A 23,560-nucleotide genomic window follows, 5' to 3' on the forward strand; every position below is an offset into this window, starting at 1 on the left:
CGCGGGATTTGGCGGGCGGCGTCGCCTCAGTCAGCGGACGGTAACGCCTCGGCGGGCGACATCGCCTCAGTCGGCGGACGGTATCGCCTCAGTCGGCGGACGGTATCGCCTCAGTCGGCAGAGGTGGGCGGACGGTATCGCCTCGGTGGGCGGATGGTATCGCCTCGGTGGGCGGTTGGTATCGCCTCGGTGGGCGACATTGCCTCAGTCGGCGGACGATATCGCCTCAGTCGAAATCGTCTCAGTCGGCGGAGGGTATCGCCCAGTCGGCGGAGGGTATCGCCTCAGTCGACATCGCCTCAATCGGCGGACGGTATCGCCTCAGTCGACATCGTCTCAGTCGGAGGTAGACACAAAATGCTGGAGTAACTCAGAATCTCTGGAGAGAAGGAATGGGTGAAGTTTCGGGTCGAGCCCCATCAGTCCACGGACGACATCGCCTCAGTCGACATCACCACCTCAGTCCACGGACGACATCGCCTCAGTCGACACCTCCTCAGTCGGTGAAAGACATCGATGACGAGAGGGCTTCGTCCCCTCAGTAAGTCAGCAGGCAGAGCGGGAGGTTCACCTGGAGATTATTTTTACATCAAATAAATAATGCTGACGGGCGATCTTACAGAGGTGTATAAAATCATGAGAATAGATAGAGTGCATGCACATTTTGATAGGGTATATATAATAGGGTGAATACACATATAGATAATAGACAGTAGGTGCAGGAGTAGGCCATTCGGCCCTTCGAGCCAGCACCGCCATTCAATGTGATCATGGCTGATCATTCTCAATCAGTACCCCGTTCCTGCCTTCTCCCCATACCCCCTGACTCCGCTATCCTTAAGAGCTCTATCTAGCTCTCTCTTGAAAGCATTTAGATAATTGGCCTCCACTGCCTTCTGAGGCAGAGAATTCCACAGGTTTACAACTCTGACTGAAAAAGTTTTTCCTCGTCTCCGTTCTAAATGTCCTAGGGTATATATAGATAGTGTGTGTATATATATGGGTACGGTGTGTGTGTATATATATATATATATATATATATATATATATATATATATATGGGTAGGGTTTATCTAGATATATAGGTAGGGTATATATAGGGTATATATAATAGGGTGCATGCACATATAGATAGGGTATATGGGGGAGTCCAGAACAAGGGGCCACAGTTTAAGAATAAGGGGTAGGCCATTTAGAACTGAGATGAGGAAAAACTTTTTCAGTCAGAGAGTTGTGAATCTGTGGAATTCTCTGCCTCAGAAGGCAGTGGAGGCCAATTCTCTGAATGCATTCAAGAGAGAGCTAGATAGAGCTCTTAAGGATAGTGGAGTCAGGGGGTATGGGGAGAAGGGAGGAACGGGGTACTAAATGAGAATGAACAGCCATGATCACATTGAATGGTGGTGCTGGCTCGAAGGGCCGAATGGTCTCCTCCTGCACCTATTGTCTATATATAGAGAGGGTAAATGCACAGAGCCACAAACGCACAGATGGCTGTGGAGGCGAAGTCATTGGGTAATTTTTAAAGCGGTGATTGAAAGGCTTTTGATTGGGATGGGCATCAACGGTTACGGGGTGAAGGCAGGAGGATAATGAGCTTGAGAGGGAAGAATGGATCTGCTGGGATTGAATGGTAGAGCAGGCTTGATGGGGCCTTCAGGCCGTACAGGCTGGTGCCATCGATGTTGGCAGTGATAACTGCCTCCCCAGATTTGCCAGGGTTGCTGACTTCATTGATCCTTGCCTCCTCCATTTGGGTGGGTGTCACTGGATTTTAATATATTTAAGATTTCCTCCAGTAATTTGTTTTGATCATGATTCCAGCATCTGCAGTTTCTTGTCTTCTTGGCACGTAATGTATGTGACAGTAAACTAATCTATTCAACTTGCACATGATCCCTATCCCTCCCTATCCATATATGTTTACCTAAAAGCCTCTTGTATCCCACAATTATATCTGGCTCTACCACTACCATGGCAGTACATTGTAGGCACCCACTACTCTGTAAGCAACAAACACCCAGCAAATCTTTAAACCGTTCTCCTCTCACCTGAAAGCTATACCCTCTAGTTTTTGATATTTCCACATTGGACTCCGGTTCATCCCCCAAAGATCAGAATAGGGAGCCGGTGACGACGGTGCTACAGCCGAGGCCGGCAAGAGAGGAGGGAACCGGGGTCGGGCGTACCATCGTGGTTGGCTGTGGGAGGCACCCTGGGAAACAAAGGTTCAAGTTCAAAACACTTTATTTGTCCCCATGGGGCAATTTGCAAGGCACGTAGAGTAGTACAAAAACTATTGGGGGGGGTGATTAGCAGAGTGAGCAGCGGGACAGGGGTGGTTGGGAGGAGCTGAACAGCCTTAGGGACAAGGATGTGGTGTCCAAGGAAGGAAACAGCTGGAGGCCCACAACAGCCTGGAATTTGCCTGGAACAGGCACCGTTCATAAGAACTGGAGAGTGAACTTCGAAAATGGCTCCAAAACATGGCATCCGTTGCATCCAGGCACAGTAGACTATTTCTATACACTTGCAAATCGAGGAATGGGGGGTATGGCAATATTCCACTGGACTGTTTGTACGAGAAAGAATTTCACTGTGTTAGGACTTCGCATGTTTCAATAAAAGCAAAATTGATATGGGAAAAAAGTTATGAATGTCCACCTATCTGTGCCTTTTCTAGGTTGATATAGTTCTATCAGGTCTCCCCTAACCTCTGATGCTTCAGAAGACAATCCAGGTTTGTCCAACCTCTCTTTATAGCTAATACCCTCCAATCCAAGCAGCATTCCGGTAAACCTTTTCAGCCTTAACATCCTTCTTGTAATGAGGTCATAAGAACTGACTACCTGATTCCAATGTTTTTACAGACAGAGATCAGCAAAGTCTGAACAACATGCTTACAACCAATGAATTTCTGGCCACACACCTAAGCCAAGTCTTTGAAATGCCAAGCGCAGGCTAATTGGGCACATTATGTACAAAATAATGTTAGGTGGGGTGGGTAGCTTTTGTGTACAACTTTTTGCACGCCACATGTATGGTTTTAATCCCTCTATTGAATGGGTCACCTTGTATATGGATGTTTGAATGGTCAGTGGCAACTAATGAGGTTGGGGATGCATCCATTAGGAGCAAGATCAGCAGCCTTCAGCTTGGCCTTAGGCCCTCTTTCACTACTGTGTGTCTTGCTATGTAATGGTGTGGTAATCAAGATCAGATAAGCATCAGAAACACTTTCAAGATTCAAGATAGCTTTATTTGTCATCCAATATTGGACGAAATTCAGTCACCCACAGTCCAACAATAAAAGCATTAAATAGGCATTAAAATTACACAACCCCAAAAACACAGTCCAACAATAAAAGCATTAAATAGGCATTAAAATTACACAACCCCAAAAACACACAAAAAAAGAAACATCCATCAAAGAAACATCCATCACAGTGAGTCTCCTCCAGTCCTCTCCTCACTGTCATGGAAGGCCACAATGTCTTTCCCTTCTCCTGCTGTCCTCGCCCGCAGTCAGGTTGTTGTGGTTGCAGGCCGCGCCGGACGGTTCGCAGCGGGCCAAGCCCAAGGCGAGTCGCAGCTGCTCCCGCAGCCTCCGAAGACGGCCGGCTCCGCCGATGATAAGTTCGATCCGGGGCGGGCGAACACGCTGCTGCTGCCGCTGTTGCTGCACGTCGGGGCGGTCGTGGCTCCCGACATTGAAGCCCCCGCCCAGCAGAGAAATATCCCGCGGCCTATTTTAGGCCGCGCCGGACGGTGAAATGTCCGCGCCCCAAGCCCCGCGATCCGGGGCGGGCGAACCCGCTGCCGCTGCTAGAGCTCCCGATGTCGGCATGCACGCGGCCCGAGCCTAAGGCGAGTCGCAGCCGCTCCCGCAGCCTCCGAAGACGGCCGGCTCCGGTGATGGTAAGTCCGATCCGCGGGCTCTGCGAACCAGAGCCCTGGAGGCCGACAGCTCCAGGAGTTGGGCCGATGGTAGGCCGCAGCAGGAACGGAGACAACACCCAGAAAACAAAGGTCGGGTCTCCGTTCGGAAGGGACACGTATTTACAATTTTACAGTCCCCCCCCCCACATACACACACAGTACACAAACACAAAAACACCACATCACAACTACAATTAAGACAAAAAAACAACAAGAACACAAAGACAAATGGACCGCAGGTAAGCTGCAGCTGCTATGGCAGCACCGCCATTTCTAGCACTTGCAGACTAATCCTTCCTTGAATTTCTCCAATACAGTATAATATGGTTGGATATGAGAAGCAGTGACATATGGAATGGACCACAAGTTAAAGTCACTGCTCAGAGGAGCAGAAGAACGAGGGGTTGAAATTCTTTTTGCATTGTGTTAATTTTTCCTGGCTGCAAAGATGCGAGGAAAGGAACAGGTTTGGCACGCTCCAGCATCTTCTCTGAGGACTGAACTCGGGAGCTTCTGAAACGGCACTAAGAAGGTACTTGTCAGTCAGTAGCCAGGCATGTCAAAATAAAGTACCCAACAAGGTACTCAACTGTGTGGAATGTTTCAAAACAGCTAAGTAGGAATTCAAACTTTAATCTGTCCAAATGTCCATTTATTCATTGTCTATTTTTCCTTCCTTGAGTTTACCATATTGATATTGCAGATCGACAGTAACTTAATATTGCTAAAGTGGCTTATGAGTTTGTGCATGGGTCAAAGATCTACCTAATAAAATCTGATGGAATTTCTTGATTAGAAACACTATTCCAAGTAATTCATTCTTCTTGTGTGCGTATTTCTACACGTTCTTTGCGAGTATGAGAAGCAAAAATGCTGTGTATCTCTAAGCCATTACCTATCAGACAACTTGGTGAGCATAGAGCTAATAGAGCATCTGCCTCGGTGTGCCGGAGACCTATGTTCAATCTTGCCCTCGGGTGCTTTCTGTATGAAGGTTGCATGTTCTCCTGTGACCGTATTTGCCTTTGGTGCCCTCCCCAGCCCAAAGATATGCAGATTGATAACTTAATGGCCACAGTGCATTGCTCATAGTATGTGGGTGAGTGGTAGAATCTGGAGGGAAATGTCCAAGAATATGAGGAAATTTAAAATAGGATTAATGCAAGATTAGTGTAAATGGGTGGTTGATGGTCACTGTGAATGATGAGCAAAAGTCAAATACACATTAGTCCACATTAGAAGAGATGCTTGACTTCTTAGAACATACGAAGGAAGATCCAAGAACACTGGGAAGCTAGCGAAGAAATTGCAGGAACCCTGGGTGAGGTTAGGTGGAGGTTGAGTTTTCGAGTTTCTGCGCTAAGAAGGCAACTGCTGTGTTAACAATCAGATCATTTGACCAAGCAGGCTATCTAGATCGGGTGCAAGCAGGCAATTGACCATTTAGGAGACAGTCCTGCAATTTCTGATTATTGGTCAAATTCATTACCTATTGCATCAGTTTCCCCAACTTTGAACAGTATCTGTGTAGGAAGGAACTGCAGGTGCTGGTTTAAACCGAAGATAAACACAAAATGGTGGAGTAACTTTGCAGGACAAGCTTCTCCTGGTGACGTTTTGGGTTAAGACCCTTCAGGCTGAACAGAATCTCTGGACCGTGCGGCAGCATCAGCTGATAGACCAGGCTGGGGAGCAGCAGCAGATGTGCACCAAAGAGTCACAAAATAGGAGCTTGAGTTGATAGGAGTTGTGAAGGTTCAACAACAGAGTTCTGGGGAGGAGAACTGAAGTGGAAAATAAATTCATCCTTGCAGTCCTTGAATCAAAAGTGCTGCTTTTCCTTTCATCCGGTCATCAAAAATGCCGTAATGCTGTGTACTGCCGGGGGAATGTCTTTGACCATTGATGAGTTGATCAATTGATGTCATGAACTGAAAGAAACTTCAACTGATGACGCCCATTATTGGTTAAGCAAAAGGCAGAATGTAAGGATGTTGTTCCATTATCCAAGGAGCACAAGCGGTTGCTGGTGCAACTTTGGCATCAACTCACCTTGACTTGATACAACATAAGATTTAAGTTGGCTCTCTATGCTTGTGGAGACCAACTGGATACCACTATGTCCTGGGACACCTGTTCAGGTTTGAGTAGGCACCAGGCAGCTTACATTTGAACTATTACATTCGCACTGTACTGTCCAGAATACACTCCAGTATTAAGAGCCTCGGTTCCTGCTTGGAAGACATTTTCCTAATCTGTCAATCACAAAGAGTTCTCTGCGACATCTTCTCATTCAGTATGTCATTGTTTACTGGCCCCTCTCTCATCTCCCCTGCACAAGCTTGGATTCGCCCCAATGCCATTTGTTTCTAGATATGTGCGCTGCTGAAACCCACGACTGTATTTGAGCATGGTCGTTGGGCGTGAAGCATTGAATGTGTCTCAGGAAGTGAGTATGTAGTAGAATTAGAGCTGCTTTCAGCGGCTTTTCACCTAAACTCTTGCTCGATATCTATGCAAGGTGCTCTGCAGGGAGAAGGTGGGGCAGCAAAGACTTTATTGGGCTGCAGTACGCAAGATTTATCAATCTTGCTCATAGGAGTGATGGAATAGAGACATGAAAGTAGAGCAGCGATGTTTTCTCTGATAATTGAACTCGGGATTTTCAGGTGATAGGTAGCACACCAGTGCACTAAAAAAGTACTGACTGTATTAACATTCAGTTCTCACGACTCACTTTGAATACCAAATACTGGTGATGATGGAAATCTGTCAGACAAACCAGTGGGTCTGCACCATTGTGAATATGAGAGATTTTATTTATTTGGACCATGATCTGAAGCAGGGCTGTTTGCCTCTGGGCCCTTACTGATGGTCTACTGCAAGATAAACGATTGGGTGAACATAACATAACTCATGGGGAGAGAGAACGAGTGTACGATGAGAGTGCATTCTCTATTCCTCCTTTGGAACGAGCTGCAATATTACCACCTATATCCTTCCTTTGTCCCGCCCCCCTGACATCAGTCTGAAGAAGGGTCTCGACCCGAAACATCACCCATTCCTTCTCTCCTGAGATGCTGCCTGACCTGCTTAGTTACTCCAGCATTTTGTGAATAAATACCTTCGATTTGTACCAGCATCTGCAGTTATTTTCTTATATAATGCAATATTATGACATCTGTTTGTGAATTTGCAACACAAATTTTGCTTAATATCTGTGCATGATGTTCTTGAATGAGAATGAGGGGCAACAAAGATTTTATTGTGGTGTAGAACACAAGATTTGTTGATGGTTCTGCTTGTTGGTGTGAAGGAACAGAAGCATAAAAAATGAATAATCAGTGTCTTGTCTGAGGATTGAAGCACCTTCAGATTATGAGACTGACGCGATACCTACTGCGCTAAGAGGGCATAAACTATGTTAACATTCAGAGCCTCTGACCTCGTGGGGCATCTAGATGAAGTTAAATGCATAAGTGCAAGCAGGTTATCAGACCAGTTAGGAGACAATCCTGCAATTTCTGATCACTGGTCATATTCATTATTCATTGCTGTAAACAGAATATATTTGGTTCTTGACGCCACAGTGTGGCAGCATCAGCTGGCATACCAGGTGGGAAGCAGCAATAGGTATGCAACAAAGAGTCATAAATTACGAGCTCCCTTATTGCGAAGTTTCAGCAGCTGTGTTATGGGAAGGACTACTGAAATGGAAAGTAAATTCACCCGTGGATCCTTGGAACAAAAGGGCTGCTTTACCTTTCCTCCAGTCAGCAGAAAATGCCATAATGCTGTGAATGTGGAGGGAAAGACTTTCTGCCTTTATCATCGTTACTTTTTTGCATATCTTTCATTTGTTCTATATCTCTTTATATTATCGCCTATATCTCTCGTTTCCCTTTCCTTTGACTCTCAGTCTGAAGAAGGGTCTCAACCTGATTTATCACCTAGTCCTTTTCTCCAGAGATGCTGCCTGACCCATTGAGTTAGTCCAGTATTTTGTGTCTATCTTTGATAACGTGTGGAACCGGTCAATTGATGTCCGGATGCAAGGACTGGATGAACCTTCAACTGATGATGCTCAGTGTTTTCCTAGCCAAGGGCAGAATGGAAGAGTGTTGTTCCATTATCCAAGGTGCAGAAACTGGTGCTGGAACAACATTGGGACCAACTCACCTTGACTTGATGAGCAAGTGATTTAAGTTAGCTCTCTTTCCTTGTGGAGATCAACTAGATAACACTAGGACCTGAGACACTTCTTCAGGCCTCAGTAGCAGCCTATGCCAGGGAGATTGTCTTCAATTGCATTTGCACAACACTGTCCAGAATGCACTTCAGTGTTAAGAGCTTAAGTCTCTGCTTAGAAGGCCTTTACGTCATCAATCAATCCGATTGTGCTCTCAGCAGCACCTTCACACTCAGCATGTTGTCTGCTGGCAAGTGGGCAAGCAGCAAAACTATGCCAGTCTTCTGTAATCTTTCCATCCAAAATTGTGAGCAATTTTGGGCACCATATCTGAGGAAGGGTGTGCTGGCTCTGGAGAGGGACCATTGGCAGTTTACAAGAATGATCCCAGGAACAAGTGGGTGTACATATGATGAGAAGGCTGTGGTGACCAAGTCAATTAATATTTTTAAGGCAGACGTAGATAGATTCTTGATTAGTATGGGTGTCAGGGGATATGGGGAGAAGGCAGGAGAATGGAGCAAGAAGGTAGAGATAGATCAGCCATGATTGAATGGTGGAGTAGACTTGATGGGCTGAATGGCCTAATTCTGCTCCGATCATTTATGACCTTATGATCTTTTGACGCAAACTTGCATGATATCCGCGCAAGATGATGTACAGGGAGAATGAAGGATAGCAAAGACTTTATTTTGCTGTAATATGCAAGATTTTACTACAGTATACAACTTATAGGACTGTGGGTGCAGAAGCATAAAACTAAAAGCAGCGGTGCCTCATTTCATTATTAAACTCACTCAGATTATGAGACAGGTGCACTACCTGCTGTGCTAAAAAGGCACTCACTGTGTTAACATTCAGTTCTCATGACCAAGCAAGGCATCTCGATAGGGCAGTCAGTAGCAGCTTTGAATACCAAATACTGGTGATGGTGGAAATCTGTCTGACCAATCAGTGGGTCAGCACCATCTGTCCTTAACATCAATTGATCTGCATCTCTATGGTCACTATCCTCCCCACTGTGCATGATATGTCCTGTGAGTGGGGGAGAGTTTACTTCATTGGATCATGACCTAAACTGGGCTGTTTGCCTTCACATGCAACAACATCTGGATCTATACTGAAGAGGTATTTAAGATAAACGATAGGGCGAGCCTAACAGATGTGGGGGTTATCGGGTAGAGTACTTTTTCAACAGGTTAAGGAGTGTGGGATGAGAGTCTCCATTCCTTATTAGATTGAGCTGCAATATGACATCCCGCCTGTGAGTTTGAAACCCAAATTTTACTCGATATCTGAGCATGATGTTTTTGAGTGAGGATGAGGGTGCAGCAAATTATTGTGCTGCAGAATGCAACACACGTGGATGGTTCTGCTTATAGGTATGAAAGAACAAAAACATAAAAATAAAGCAATCATTGCCTTCTCTGAGGATCGAACTCAGGACCTTCAGATTATGAGACTGACGCGCTGCCTACTGCGCTAAGAAGGCACATTCATATCTCCTGACCTGGCAGGACATGTAGATAGGGTCAAATGCGGAAGTGCAAGCAGGTTATCAAACCAGTTAGACAATCCTGCAATTTATGATCAATAGTCAATTGATGACAGTTGAGTTCTGGGGGGGGGGGATGGAATGTAAATTTATCCTTGGAACAAGAGAGCTGCTTTTCCTTTTCTCCATTCAGCAAAATATGCCATAACATCATGCACAATGGGGAGGATAGTGACCACAGAGGAGCCGGTCAATTGATGTTAAGGACAGGATGAACCTTCAACTGATGAGGCCCAATGTTAGAAACATAGAAAATAGGTGCAGGAGTAGGCCACTTGGCCATTCGAGCCAGCACTGCCATTCAATATGATCGTGGCTGATCATCCAAAATCGGTACCCTGTTCCGGCTTTTCCCCCATATCCCTTGATTCCCTCAGCCTTAAGAGCTAAATCTAACACTCTCTTGAAAACATCCAGTGAATTGGCCCCCACTGCCTTCTGTGGCAGAGAAGTCCACAGATCCACAACTCTTGCCCAATGTTGGGTGAGTCCAGAACCAGGGGCCACAGTCTTAGAATAAAAGGGAAGCCATTTAAAACTGAGGTGAGAAGGAACTTTTTCACCAAGAGAGTTGTGAATTTGTGGAATTCTCTGCCACAGAGGGCAGTAGAGGCCGAATCACTAGATGGATTTAAGGGAGAATTAGATAGAGCTCTACGGGCTAGTGGAATCAAGGGATATGGGGAGAAGGCAGGCACGGGTTATTGATTGTGGACGATCAGTCATGATCACAATGAATGGCGGTGCTAGCTCGAAGGGCCGAATGGCCTCCTCCTGCACCCATTTTCTATGTTTCTATGTTCCTAAAAGGTTTTTCCTCATCTCAGTCTTAAATGGCCTAGCCCTTATTCTTAAACTGTGACCCCTGGTTTTGGACTCCATCAAGACCGGGAACATTTTTCCTGCATCTAGCCTTTTCAATCCTCTAAGAATTTTATATGTTGGCTAAACAAAGGGAAGAATGGACGAATGTTATTCCATTATCCAGTTGCTGGAACAACTTTGGGACCGACTCACCTTGACGATGCAGTTTGATGAGATTAAAGGTGGCTCTCTTTCCTCATGGAGACCAACTGGATACCACTACCACCAGGTGCACCTCTTAAGGTCTCAGTAGGCAGTCTGTACCAGCCAGTTTGTCTTCTACAATTGGATTTGCATTGCACTGTCTAGAATGCACTTCAATCCCTCAATTCCTGTTTGGAATCCACTTGCAAAATTTATTAATCAGATTGGGCTTTCCTCTGCACCTTCATGTTCAGCATGTTGTCTACTGGCCCCTCTCATATCGTACCTTCACAAGCCTGGATTCCATGCCATTTGCTTCCAGATATATGTGCTGGTGACATTTAGGGTTCTGTTTGGGCACAGTCGATGGGAGCAAAGCATTGAATATATCCCAGGAATTGGACGAGCAGTAGAATTATGGCAACATTCAGCAAGTTTCCATCTGGACTCTTGCTCAATATGTGTGCAAGCTGTCATACAGGGAAGATAAAGAGTAGCAAACACCAGTGGGCTGCAGTACACAGATTTATCAATTTTGCTGATAGGAGTGTGGATGCAGAGGCATGAAAATAGAAGCACCGATGTCTTCTCTGTTAATGGAATTTAGGACCAACAGATTGGAGCACACCTACAATGCTAAAAAGACACCGTGTTAACTGTTCTCATGACCAAGCAGGGCAGCTAGATTGGGAAATCTGTATGACAAACCAGTGGATCAGTGTCATGGGTGGAGAGAGTGTTTACGTCTTTGGATCATGACCTAAAGCAGGCCTCTTTGCCTTACCCTGCAGCAACATCTGGGCTTTTACTGATGGGCAAGGTAAACAATAGGGAACATAGGGAAAGCATAACAGGTGTGGGATTATTCACTTATGGCCTCGAGTGTTCAACAGGTGAAAGAGTGTGGGCTAAGAGTTTCTATTCTCCATTCCTCTCTTTGATCGAGCTGCAACCATTATGACATCCACCTCTGAGTTTGCAATCCAAACTTTTGCTTGATGTCTGTGCATGATATTGAGTGAGGATGAAGGGCAAGAAAATATTTACTCTGCTGCTGGACATAAGACTTGTCAATTGTTCTGCTCATAAGTGTGAGGGAACAGAAGCATTAAAATAGAACAATCATTGCCTTCTCTGAGGATTGAACTCAGGACCTTCAGATTATGAGACTGACGCGCTGCCTTCTGCGCTAAGAAGGCACTTACAGTGAAAACATCCTGATCCCCTGACCAATCAGTGCACATGATGGTATCAAACACATGGGTGCAAGTAGGTTTTCCAGTGAGGAGACAATCCTGGAATTTCTGATTGCTGGTCAGATTCATTATCCTTTGCATCAGTTTCTCTAGTTGTGAACAGATTCTCTGGTTCCTGATGCCACAGTTGGCAGCATCAGCTGGTACACCAGGCTGGGAGTAGCAGGAGGTGAGAAACAAATAGTTACGAAATAGGAGTTACTTTGTTGTGAAGGTACAACAACTGTGCTCTGTGGGAAACGACTGAAGTGGCAAGTCAATTCATCCTTGGATCCTTTGAACAAAAAAGCTGCTTTTCTTTCTTCCTGTCAGCAAAATACACATAACGGCGTGCACTATGGGGGAAAGGACATTGACCATAGAGGAGCGGGTCAATTGATGCCAAGTGCTGGATGACCCTTCAACTGATGATGCTCAATGTTGTCCTAGCCAAGGTCAGAATGGAAGAATGTTGTTCCATTATTCAAGGTGCACAAACTGGTTGCTGGAACAAGTTTAGAACTGACTCACCTTGACTTGATGCAGCAAGGGATTCAAGTTGGGTCTTTTTCCTTGCGGAGACCAACTGGATACCAGTAAGAGCTGGGACATCTCTTCAGGTCTCAGTATGCTGTTTGTGCTTGGTAGATTGTCTTCTACAATTGCATTTGTATGTCACTGTCCAGAATTGTAGAGACGTCCTTTGCACACAGAGTCTTTTACTGGATATTGTTTATTAATTTCACTACACACATGTTGTGCCCTAGCTGTCCGTGGTCATCACTGGAACTAGAGAGCGAGCTGGAGGTGGGGAAGCTACAATTATACAAGAGACAATGGGGAGTGGTTAGTAGTGGTGAGGTCACTATGTTAAAGGAAAATGCACTGATCTACATCCTTCCTCTTGGAAACAAAAGTGACCACGGCTCATGCGCTAGGCTCAAACTACAAGCAGGGAGCAGATAGAATGCAGCACAACACAGACTACTCGTACACACCGTACCGGACAGGCGGCCTGACCACTCTCCCAGAGCGGGTGCGCAACGCACCATCCCCTCCGGTCGAAGGAACAGCATGGACGGGTGCGGGTACAGAGGCTGGGGAACCAGGGGAAGGAGGAGGACTGGGAAGCGATACACGCGCAGGCGAGGGAGGGGAAGGGGGCTGGGGCGACTGCGGATGTACCTGAGCAGGAGGCACATCAGGCACCGGGGACTGGACGGGAGGTGAATACGGGACCGCGGGAGGCGGTGCAGGCTCGTTTACCAGCATCAGGTGCTGGCGGGTACGACGATACACGGTGCCCTCGTAGTTGACCAGGTACGACCGTGGAGAGTCAGCATTGCCGACGACCACGGCCAGCCGGTGGTGACCGGAGGTGGACTCCATCCGGACAACCTGGCCAGCGAACAGAGGTGGAAGGGGACGGGACGATTTGTCAAAGGAGCGCTTCTGAATGAGCTGCTTTTCAGTGAAGCGCTCCCTGACAGCGGCAGGGCTCCGAGCCGTGGGTTGCAGGGATTGCTGGGAGACGGGGATAGGGGGTCTAGTGGTGCGGGACATGAGGCGCTGGGCAGGGGAACCGAGCGCGGGGTCCCGGGAGATGTTGCGGAGGTTGAGGAGGGCAAGGTACAAGTCCGAACTGTCAAGCCGGCAACGTTCCATCAGTTCCTTAGCGCTGCGGACAGCGCGCTCTGCAAGTCCATTGCTTTGCGGGTACTCGGGGCTGCTGGTGATGTGGCGAAAGTTCCACCGGGTGGCGAAAGCAGCAAACTCCGCGCTGGTAAACTGGCTGCCGTTGTCGGACTGGAGGGATGCCGGGGAACCAAAGGTAGAGAAGTGGCGGCGAAGCTTCCCGATGACGGCAGCAGACGTGAGGGACGGCAGCAGGTCCACCTCGAACCAGCTGGAGTAGGAGTCCACCAGGACCAGGTAGTGTTTGCCACGCCACTCGAAAATATCAGCGGCAACAGCCATCCACGGCAACTCGGGAGCCGGCTGCTGCAGGAGAGGCTGGCGCTGCTGATGAGGTAATAGGCTGTTGCAGGCAGCGCAGGCGGAGACCCTGTCCCGGATGTCCTTGACCATGCCAGGCCAGTAAAACTGTGCTTGGGCCTGGGATAACGTGGCCTCCACCCCTGGGTGTCCGTTGTGGGCAGTCTGGAAGTAGTGATCTCGCAGCGCAGCCGGCACCACAACCTTGTGACCCTTCACCACCACGCCCGCGTGCAGCACCAGTTCATCCCGAACCAGGAAGTAGGGCACGGCACCAGCCGGCAGGGAAGACCGTCGTTCAGGCCAGCCACGGCGGATGACGCCCTCAAGCTGTTGAAGGTTCGGATCAGCGGCAGTGTGTGTGACCAGTGACTGCATCTGCCAAGATGGAACGATGTTGACGTTCAACACCATCAGGTCAGCCGATTCGTACGGATGGCGGGAAGTGGAAGGTAGTGGGGCACGGGACAAAGTGTCTGCCACGAACATCTCCTTGCCTTTGCGGTACACGATTTTGAATGTGAAACGCTGCAGCTGCAGCATCATTCGCTGCAAGCGGGACGAGGCTGCGTGGATGGGCTTGTTTAAAATAGAGACCAGCGGCTGGTGGTCAGTTTCGATGGTGAAAGTTTTTCCAAGAACGTAGTCTCTGAATTTGGAGCACGCGAACACCACGGCAAGGAGCTCCTTTTCTATCTGGGCGTAGCGCTGTTCAGCAGGGGTCATTGTGCGAGAGGCATAGGAGACGGGCAGCTGTCGGTCGTCGTAGAGCTGCAGGCAGGCAGCACCAAGGCCGAACCGAGATGCATCGCAGGTGAGGACGATTGGCCTGTTCAGGTCGAAGAACTGCAAAGTGGGGGTCCGTGCGAGTCTGGACCTCAGGGCCACGAAGGCCGATTGGTGGTGCGGGAGCCAGACCCAGGCATTGTCCTTCTTGGTCAGCTCCCTCAGGGGGGCACTCAGTTCGCTGAGGTCGGGTATGAACTTACCCAAGTAGTTGACCATGCCCAGGAAGCGCTGCAGGCCGGGCACGTCAGTGGGAGCGGGCATTTTGGTGATCGCCGCCGTCTTCTCGGGGTCTGGCTTCAGGCCCCCCGCCGTGAAAACGTGGCCGACGTAGGTGACTTCCTCAACGCGGAACCGACACTTCCTTCGATTAAGCTTGAGGTTGATCTCACGAGCCTTGTCCAGGACTTGGCGGAGGTGTCGGTCATGCTCAGCGACGTCCCTCCCGTACACCAGGATGTCATCCACAATGATGGCGCACGGCAACCCAGCAAACAGCTGCTCCATCGTACGCTGAAAAACCTCGCTTGCCGAGTTGATCCCAAAAGGCATGCGGAGGAAACGGAACCTGCCGAACGGTGTGCTGAAGGTGGTCAGGAAGGAGGAACGTGCATCCAGCGGGATCTGCCAAAAGGAGCTCTTGGCATCCAGGACCGAGAAAACTGTGGCTGGACCGACCTGTGCCGCGACGTCCTCCACCGTCCGCATGGGGTAGTGCGGGCGTTTAATAGCCAGGTTCAGGTCCTTGGGGTTGATGCAGATCCTGATCTCGCTCGCGTCCTTCTTGGCAGCGACCACCATGGTGGAGACCCACTGGGTGGGGGCACTCACCTCCTTGAGGATACCCATGTCCACCATGCCACGTAGTGTGGACTCCACGCGGCCCTTCATGGCAAAAGACACACGGTGGGCCGGTCTGACCACTGGGTCGACCCCCGGGTCCACAACGATCTTGTAGGCACAGGGCAGCTTCCCCAGGACGTCATCAAATCGGTCAGGGTACTCGATCAGGGGGTCCATGGGGGCCTGCACCAGGTGGATGTCGCGGTGGAATGAGACCAAACCAAAGTCCTGGCATGCACGGGCGCCCAGCAGGGTGACGTTGTCGGATGCTAGCAGGAGGAACGTGAGGGGCCGAGAGGTCTCCAGAACAGTACAGATAACCGTTGCCTTTCCCACGGCAATCAGAACGCCTCCCCCATAGGCATGGAGGCGGGAGTTGTCAGGAGTAACCCTCTCCCCCGAGCTTATCTGCTCGAAGAGGCCCACAGACATAACATTTGCAAAAGCCCCAGTATCGACCTTGGCAGGGAAGGAGTGTCCATTGACTGTAACATGCACGGATGGATCCGTTATCAATGCAGGTGCACCCAAAAGCGAAAACAGCATAGAGTCTCCATGGGAGGAAGTCGTATCTGAGCCATGGAGTTCCTCATGTTGGTACCGGGAACCGGTTGCGCTATCATCGGTCGCAAGGTTGTTTAGACTCCTTCTAGGAGCAGGGACAGGTCTCCCACGAGAACGACAAGCTGCAGAAAAATGGTTCTGCCTCCCGCAGGAATTACAAGTTTTGCCCTGCGCTGGGCAAACGTTATACCTGTGTGACGAGAAGTTGCAGTTTGGGCATCTGCGAGGGGTGACCATAGTGGGCGCGGAGGGGGTGACCCTGGTCTGCGGGTCATTCAATCGCCGGCGGCCGGTGAAATTTATGTCCTGGGGCGCCGGCCGAGATACTGAGCCAACAGCAGAGGCCATGCGTGCGGCATGTATGGCGTCCGTTAGCGACAGGTCAGGCTTCATCAGGAGCTCATCCCGCAGCTTAGAGTTTAGGAGACCGTTGACCAGGACGTCCCTGATCATCTCGTCGGGTGTAATCGTTTGAAGGCGGCACCGCCGAGCCATATGTCTTAAGGATGCAATGAAGGCGTCAACGTGCTCCCCTGGAGTCTGACGCCGCGAGAAAAAGTTGAAACGTTCGATAATGTTATTGGTGGGTATATCGCACAGGGCAGTGAACTTAGCCATGAGACATACCGGGTCGTTGCGGTCCTCCGGAGGGACGAATTCGAACGACGCATAGCGTTCCATTGCCTCCGGACCAGCCAGGTTGAGGAGCAGGTGAGCTTTTATCGCAGCAGTTGCATCAGGATGGGCAATCGCTATATAGTGCTCGTAGTCCCGCTGGAAGACAGTCCAGCGGTGCACTATGTCCTCATCAAAAACAAGCGTGTCCGGACGACGACACGAGGGAGCCATGGCAAAGTGGAAGGATGGGACACAACTGGGACGAACAAATGCTAAAAATAAAAACCCGATAAACAGGAGACGCAAGTCTACCGCTCTGACACCATGTAAAGAGACGTCCTTTGCACACAGAGTCTTTTACTGGATATTGTTTATTAATTTCACTACACACATGTTGTGCCCTAGCTGTCCGTGGTCATCACTGGAACTAGAGAGCGAGCTGGAGGTGGGGAAGCTACAATTATACAAGAGACAATGGGGAGTGGTTAGTAGTGGTGAGGTCACTATGTTAAAGGAACATGCACTGATCTACAAGAATGGACTCATGTTAAGAGTCACAGCCCTGCTTAGAAGACATTTTAAGTTATCTGTCAATTAGAAAGAGCTCTCTGCTGCACATTCACATTCAGCATGTCATCATCTGCAGGTCCCTCACTCATTTCACCTGCACAAGTTTGGATTCGCTCCCACACCTTTTGCCTCTGGATCTCTGTACTGTTGAAGCTCAGGGCTCTGTTTGGGTGTAGTCAATGGCAGCGAAGCATTGAACATGTCCCAGGAAGTGGACAAGCAGCAGAATTATGGCAGTCTTCAGCAAGCTTTCCACCCAATATCTGCAAGTTACTCTGCAGTGTGAATGAGGGGCAACAAAGCGTTTATTGGGATGCAGTTTGCAAGATATATCAATCCTGCTTATAAGAGTGAGGGAATAGAGGCATAAAAGTAGAAGCAGCAATGCCTTCTCTGATAATTGAACTCAGGGCCTTCAGTTCATGAGACTGTCGCAGTACCAACTGCAATAAAATGTTATGTACTTTTTTACCATTCAATTCTCCCAACAGGGCATAACATCTAGATTGGGGAAGCAGCAGCAGCTTTCAATACCAAATACTGGTGATGGTGGAAATCTGTTAGGCAAACTAGTCGATTAGCACCATCTGTGGAGGGAGAGAGTTTATTTATTTGGATCATGACCCAAGGCAGAATTCTTCGCCTTTTCCTGTAACAACCTCTGGGCCCTTACTGAGGGGTTATTACAAGATAAAGGATAGGGAGAGCATGACAGGTGTGGTTTTTAGCACATGGTGCATCAACAAATAAACAAGTGTGGGATGTGAGCCTCCATTCTCTGTTCCTTTTTTGTATCAAACTGCAGTATTATGACATTCATCTGTGAGTTAGAAACCCGTATTTTGCTCGATCTATAGAGTTAGATGTATTTTTTCGGGCTAATGGAATCAAGGGGTATGGGGAAAAAGCAGGAACAGGGTACTGATTCTGGATGATCAGCCATGATCATATTGAATGGCGGTGCTGGCTCAAAGGGCCGAATGGCCTACTCCTGCACCTACTTTCTATGTTTCTATGAGTGAGGATGAGCGGCAGCAAAGTATTTATTGTGCAGCAGTCCGCAAGACTTGCTGATGGTTCTGTTTGTAGCTGTGAGGGAACAGAAGCACAAAAATAGAATTGTTGCCTTCTCTGAGGATTGAACTCAGGACCTTCAGATTATGAGACTGACGCGCTGCCTACTGCGCTAAGAAGGCACTTATAGTGTTATCATTCAGATCTCCTGACAAATCCGAGCTTCTAGATAGCCAAACACATGGGTGCAAACAGGTTATCAGACCAGTTACGAGACAATCCAGTAATTTCTGATCACTGGTCAGATTCATTAGCCATTACATCAGTTTCCCCAACTGTGAACAGAATCTCTGGTTCCTGATGCCACAGTGTGGCAGCATCTGCTGGCACACCAGGCTGGGAGCAGCAGTCAGTGTGCAGCAAAAGTCATGAAATAAGAGCTTTGTTGTGAATGTTTGATGTCTGTGTTCTGGGAGGCCGACTGAAGTGGAAAGTAAATTTATCCTTGGAACAAAAGACTTGTTTTTCCTCTCATCAGCCGAATATGTCATAACGACATGCACTATGAGTTTAAATACATTGACCATAGATAATCTGGTGAATTGAGTCAAGGTCTGGCTGGATCTTCAACTGATGATGCCCAATGTCAGTTAAGCAAAGGTCAGCATGGAAGAGTGTTCCATTATCTAAGGTGCACAAATAGCTGCTGGAACAACTGAGACTGACTCACTTTGACTTGATGCAGCAAGAGATTCAAGTTTGCTCTTTTACTTATGGAGACCAACTAGGAAATGGGACACTTCTTTGGGGGGGGGGGGGGGGGTGGGAACAGAAGCATAAAAATAGATGTCATTGCCTTCTCTGAGGATTGAACTCAGGACCTTCAGATTATGAGACTGACGCGCTGCCTACTGCGCTAAGAAGGCATGCAGATCTCCTGATCAAGCAGGGCATTGTAGATGGGGTAAAACATTTGGGTGCAAACAGATTATCAGACCAGTTACGTGACTGCAATTTCTGATCACTGGTCAGATTCATTAACCATTGCATCAGTTTCCCCAACTGTGAAATGGTTTTCCCAAATGTTTCCCCAAATGTTTGAGAGATGGTTTTCTAAACCAACATGTCGAGGAACCAACGAGAGAACAGGCCATTCTAGACTGGGTATTGAGTAATGAGGAAGGGTTAGTTAGCAGTCTTGTTGTGCGAGGCCCCTTGGGCAAGAGTGATCATAATATGGTAGAGTTCTTCATTAGGATGGAGAGTGACAAAGTCAATACAGAAACAAGTGTTCTGAACTTAAAGAAAGGTAACTTTGAGGGTATGAGGCGTGAATTGTCCAAGATAGACTGGCGATTGATGCTGAAAGGGTTGACGGTGGACATGCAATGGAAGGCATTTAAAGGTCACATGGATGAACTACAACAAGTGTTCATCCCAGTTTGGCAAAAGAACAAACCAGGAAAGGTAGTGCATCCGTGGCTAACAAGGGAAATCAAGGATAGTATTAAAACAAAAGATGAAGCATACAGATTAGCCGGAAAAAGTAGCATACCAGAGGACTGGGAGAAATTCAGTCCAGCAGAGGAGGACAAAGGGCTTAATTAGGAAAGGGAAAATAGATTATGAGGGAAAACTGGCAAGGAACATAAAAACTGACTGCAAAAGCTTTTATAGATATGTCAAGAGAAAAAGATTAGTTAAGACAAATGTAGGTCCCTTGCAGTCGGAAACAGGTGAATTGATCATAGGGAACAAGGAGATGGCAGACCAATTGAACAAATACTTTGGTTCTGTCTTCACTAAGGAAGACATAAACCGTCTGCCGGAAATAGCGGGGGACCGGGGGTCTAATGAGATGGAGGAACTGAGGGAAATCCAGGTTAGTCGGGAAGTGGTGTTAGGTAAATTAAATGGATTAAAGGCAGATATATCCCCAGGGCCAGATAGGCTGCATCCCAGAGTGCTTAAGGAAGTAGCCTCAGAAATAGTGGATGCATTAGTGATAATCTTTCAAAACTCTTTAGATTCTGGAGTAGTTCCTGAGGACTGGAGGGTAGCTAATGTAACCCCACTTTTTAAAAAGGGAGGGAGAGAGAAATCGGGGAATTATAGACCAGTTAGCCTAACATCGGTAGTGGGGAAAATGCTAGAGTCAGTTATTAAAGATGTGATAGCATCACATTTGGAAAGTGGTGAAATCATCGGACAAAGTCAGCATGGATTTACCAAAGGCAAATCATGTCTGACGAATCTTATAGAATTTTTCGAGGATGTAACTAGTAGAGTGGATAAGGGAGAACCAGTCGATGTGTTATATCTGAACTTTCAGAAGGCCTTCGTGTACAAACTTAAAGCACACGGTATTGAGGGTTCAGTATTGAGGTGGATAGAAAATTGGTTGGCGGACAGGAAGCAAAGAGTAGGAATAAACGGGTCCTTTTCGGAATGGCAGGTAGTGACTAGTGGGGTACCGCAAGGCTCAGTGCTGGGACCCCAGTTATTTACAGTGTATATTAATGATTTGGACGAGGGAATTGAATGCAACATCTCTAAGTTAGCGGATGACACAAAGCTGGGTGGCAGTGTTTGTGAGGAGGATGCTAGGAGGCTGCAGAGTGACTTGGATAGATTAGGCGAGTGGGCAAATGCATGGCAGATGCAATATAATGTGGATAAATGTGAGGTTATCCACTTTGGCGGCAAGAACAGGAATGCAGAGTATTACCTGAATGGTGACCGATTGGGAGAAGGGGAGATGCAACGTGACCTGGGTGTCATGGTGCACCAGTCATTGAAAGCAAGCATGCAGATGCAGCAGGCAGTGAAGAAAGCGAATGGTATGTTGGCATTCATAGCAAGAGGATTTGAGTTTAGGAGCAGGGAGGTTCTGCTGCAGTTGTACAGGGCCTTGGTGAGACCGCACCTGGAGTATTGTGTGCAGTTTTGGTCTCCTAACCTGAGGAAAGACGTTCTTGCCTTAGAGGGAGTACAGAGAAGGTTCACCAGATTGATCCCTGGGATGGCGGGACTTTCATATGAGGAAAGACTGGAATTTAGAAGACTGAGGGGGGATCTTATAGAAACATATAAAATTCTTAAGGGGTTGGAGAGGCTAGATGCGGGAAGATTGTTCCCGATGTTGGGGGAGTCCAGAACCAGGGGTCACAGCTTAAGGATAAGGGGGAAGTCTTTTAGGACCGAGATGAGAAAACATTTCTTCACACAGAGAGTGGTGAGTCTGTGGAATTCTCTGCCACAGAAGGTAGTTGAGGCCAGTTCATTGGCTATATTTAAGAGGGAGTTAGATGTGGCCCTTTTTGCTAAAGGGATCAGGGGGTATGGAGAAAAGGCAGGTACAGGCTACTGAGCTGGATGATCAGCCATGATCATATTGAATGGCGGTGCAGGCTCGAGCAGCAGCAGCAGCTGGTTCACCAGACTTGGGAGTAGCAGTAGGTGTTCAGCAAATAGTCACAAAAGAGTAGCTTCTTTGTTGTGAAAGTTCAACAGCTGTGTTCTGGGGAGGACGACTGAAGTAGAAAGTTAATTAATCCTTGGGTTGATTGTGGAGCAAAAGAACCGTTGTTTCTTTCTTCCATCAGCAGACATTCCCATGATGCCGTGTACTCAAGGGAAAGAGGTAGATGATAGAAGAGCTATTCCATTGACATCAAGGCCCAGACTTTGCTCAATGCAGGCTAAGCACAGAGTAAAATGGAAGTGTTCCTCCTATGTTCAAGGTGCACAAGTGGTTTCTGCAGCAGCTTTGGGAGCAGTTCACCTTGACTTGATGCTGCAAGAGATTCAAGTTGGCTTTCTTTATTTGTGGAGCACAACTGGGATACAACTATGACCTTCGACCCAGCTTTGAAAACTAGGTACTGTTGTTGGTTGAAATCTGTTAGATAAGCCAAAGATACTCCAAAGACGTACAGGTATGTAGGTTAATTGGCTGGGTAAATGTAAAAAAAATTGTCCCTAGTGGGTGTAGGATAGTGTTAATGTGCGGGGATCACTGGGCGGCACGGACTTGGAGGGCCGAAAAGGCCTGTTTCCGGCTGTAGATATATGATATGATATGATATTGCTGTTTCTGGTGAGTTAACGTCATCCGTGGAGGGAGAGGAGTGTTTACTTGGTTGATGACCTGAAGCAGGGCTATTTGTATTATCATTCAGCACTTTCTGGCTTTCATTGAGGAGCAACTTCTGTATAAATAAGAGTAAGAGCATGGAGACACAAGACACTACGAATGCATAACATGGAGACACAAGACACTACGAGTGGGAGCATAACAAGTGTGGGGGGATTAGTTCACAGGGTAGAAGGCTTGTTATCGGGATTTGGAGAAATAATTTGGGATGAGGCCCTACATTTTCTTTCCTCTTTTTGGAGTGAGCTGCAAAATTATGACATCGTCTCGGAGTTTGTTACCCAAACTCTTGCATGATATTGTGCAGGGAGGGTGATGGGCAAATATTTGTTGGTGATCCTGTTGCAGGAGTGAGGTAATAGAAGCACAAAAGTAGAAGCAACAATGTCTTCTCTGAGGATTGACACGCTGACTACTGCGCTAAGCAGGCACCTCCAGTGTTAATGTTAATTAAAGTAAAAACAATACATCTAGTTTGCTCAAACGCATGAGTGTATGTAGATCATCAGTCCCAACAGGAATCTATCCTGTAATTTATCATCACAAGTCCGACCTATTATTCATGACATCACCTTCCCAAACTATGGAAGCATCTGGCAGTCGACAAATCTTTATTGTGTTGCAGGACGTAAGACTTATTGGATCTTGCTTGTAGTTATGAAAAAAATAGTTTAGTTTATTGTCACTTGTACCGAGATACAGTGAAAAGCTTTTCTGAGCAATCGTTCTAAATAGCATAAAAGAAAAAATAGCAATGCCTTCTCTGAGGATTGAACTCAGGACCTTCAGATTATGAGACTGACGCGCTGCCTACTGCGCTAAGAAGGCATCTACTGTGTTAACATTCAGATCCCACGACCAAGCAGGGCACCTGGATAGGATCAAATGCAGGTGTACCAGCAGGTCATTGACCAGTTTGAAGACAATCCTACAATTTCTGATCACTGGTCAGATTCATTACCCATCGCAAACAGAATGTTTTTGGTTCCTCGTTCCACAATGTGGCAGCATAGCTGGTACAGCAGGCTGGGCGCACCAGTAGGTGGGCAACAAAGAGTCATGAAATAGGAGCTTCTCTGCAAAGGTAA

At 47.5% G+C, this 23,560-nt stretch overlaps 5 non-coding genes across 5 annotated transcripts; all 5 read right to left on the reverse strand.

Annotated features, from left to right (window-relative positions):
- Window positions 1-9,547: 9,547 nt before the first annotated feature.
- On the reverse strand, window positions 9,548-9,620 carry trnam-cau (transfer RNA methionine (anticodon CAU)). Its single transcript has one exon. It is a non-coding gene; the product is annotated as a tRNA-Met (tRNA).
- A 2,197-nt stretch (window positions 9,621-11,817) lies between these two features.
- On the reverse strand, window positions 11,818-11,890 carry trnam-cau (transfer RNA methionine (anticodon CAU)). The gene has a single exon. It is a non-coding gene; the product is annotated as a tRNA-Met (tRNA).
- Window positions 11,891-18,425: 6,535 nt separating this feature from the next.
- On the reverse strand, window positions 18,426-18,498 carry trnam-cau (transfer RNA methionine (anticodon CAU)). The gene has a single exon. It is a non-coding gene; the product is annotated as a tRNA-Met (tRNA).
- A 671-nt stretch (window positions 18,499-19,169) lies between these two features.
- Window positions 19,170-19,242, reverse strand: trnam-cau (transfer RNA methionine (anticodon CAU)). The gene has a single exon. It is a non-coding gene; the product is annotated as a tRNA-Met (tRNA).
- Window positions 19,243-23,227: 3,985 nt separating this feature from the next.
- On the reverse strand, window positions 23,228-23,300 carry trnam-cau (transfer RNA methionine (anticodon CAU)). Its single transcript has one exon. It is a non-coding gene; the product is annotated as a tRNA-Met (tRNA).
- Window positions 23,301-23,560: the final 260 nt, after the last annotated feature.

Source organism: Rhinoraja longicauda, chromosome 4 (assembly GCF_053455715.1).
Source record: "Rhinoraja longicauda isolate Sanriku21f chromosome 4, sRhiLon1.1, whole genome shotgun sequence".
In the NCBI taxonomy this organism is placed as follows: domain Eukaryota; kingdom Metazoa; phylum Chordata; class Chondrichthyes; order Rajiformes; family Arhynchobatidae; genus Rhinoraja; species Rhinoraja longicauda.